We start from the raw sequence: 1,401 nt of genomic DNA on the forward strand, positions 1-1,401 counted from the left end.
TTTCAGTTCTATGCACAGCTAGATGTGGGGCCAGCAGGGTCAAGCTCCTGAACCAGCATACACAAAATCGGAATGATAATCTTGTACAGTTCTCAAAAGTTTAATCAACCGAACGACTATAGTGATTAATTATCTACGAATAGGTTTCTTCACTTTAATGTGCATGTAGTAAAATCGCAGTAATTATCTATATTCATAGCAACTCAATCACTGATATGAAACTTCCTGGCAGATTAAAACTGTGCGCCCGACCGAGACTCGAACTCGGGACCTTTGCCTTTCGCGGGCAAGTGCTCTACCAACTGAGCTACCGAAGCACGACTCACCCCCGGTACTCACACCTTTACTTCTGCCAGTACCTCGTCTCCTACCTTCCAAACTTTACAGAAGCTCTCCTGCGAACATTGCAGAACTAGCACTCCCGAAAGAAAGGATATTGCGGAGACATGGCTTAGCCACAGCCTGGGGGATGTCCCGAGTTCGAGTCTCGGTCGGGCACACAGTTTTAATCTGCCAGGAAGTTTCATATCAGCGCACACTCCGCTGCAGAGAGAAAATCTCATTCTGGAAACATCCCCCAGGCTGTGGCTAAGCCATGTCTCCGCAATATCCTTTCTTTCGGGAGTGCTAGTTCTGCAATGTTCGCAGGAGAGCTTCTGTAAAGTTTGAAAGGTAGGAGACGAGGTACTGGCAGAAGTAAAGGTGTGAGTACCGGGGGTGACTCGTGCTTCGGTAGCTCAGATGGTAGAGCACTTGCCCGCGAAAGGCAAAGGTCCCGAGTTCGAGTCTCGGTCGGGCACACAGTTTTAATCTGTCAGGAAGTTTCATATCAGCGCACACTCCGCTGCAGAGAGAAAATCTCATTCTGGAAACTCAATCACTGTTACGATAGCCGCGCGCGGTAGCTGTGCTGTCCGTGCGGCTCCTCCCCGTCGGAGGTTCGAGTCCTCCCTCGGGCATGGTTGTGAGTCTTGTCCTTAGCGTAAGTTAGTTTAAGTTAGATTTAGTAGTGCGTAACCTTATGGATCGATGACCTTAGCAGTTTGGTCCCATAAGACCTTACCACAAATTTCCAAATTTCTGTTACAGTAACACCAGGTTTTCTTGGCTTAAGAAGTAATTGGGTTATTCCATTAATTGAAGCGTGTCATTTGATAACGCGGATACGTCGACAAACTTCCTGGCATGTTAAGGCTGTATGCTGGAGAAGGTCTCGAACCAAGAACCAGGCCTTCTTAGGCAATGGTGTTACCGACTGAGCTATCAAAGTCCTCCCTGTTTCAGTTCCATCATTAGCTCTCTCCTACTGTTCAAAACTGCGGAAGCTCACAGTTTAAAAGCGATGCCTGCCAATGACAAGCTTTCGGTGCGACAGCTCCATAAGGATGAAAATCATCTGAG

The 1,401-nt window shown here is 47.6% G+C and overlaps 1 non-coding gene across 1 annotated transcript; it reads right to left on the bottom strand.

Annotated features, from left to right (window-relative positions):
• Positions 1 to 242: 242 nt before the first annotated feature.
• Positions 243 to 317, bottom strand: Trnas-cga (transfer RNA serine (anticodon CGA)). The gene has a single exon. It is a non-coding gene; the product is annotated as a tRNA-Ser (tRNA).
• Positions 318 to 1,401: the final 1,084 nt, after the last annotated feature.

The sequence above is a fragment of the Schistocerca serialis genome, chromosome 3 (assembly GCF_023864345.2).
Source record: "Schistocerca serialis cubense isolate TAMUIC-IGC-003099 chromosome 3, iqSchSeri2.2, whole genome shotgun sequence".
Classification (NCBI taxonomy): Eukaryota; Metazoa; Arthropoda; class Insecta; order Orthoptera; family Acrididae; genus Schistocerca; species Schistocerca serialis.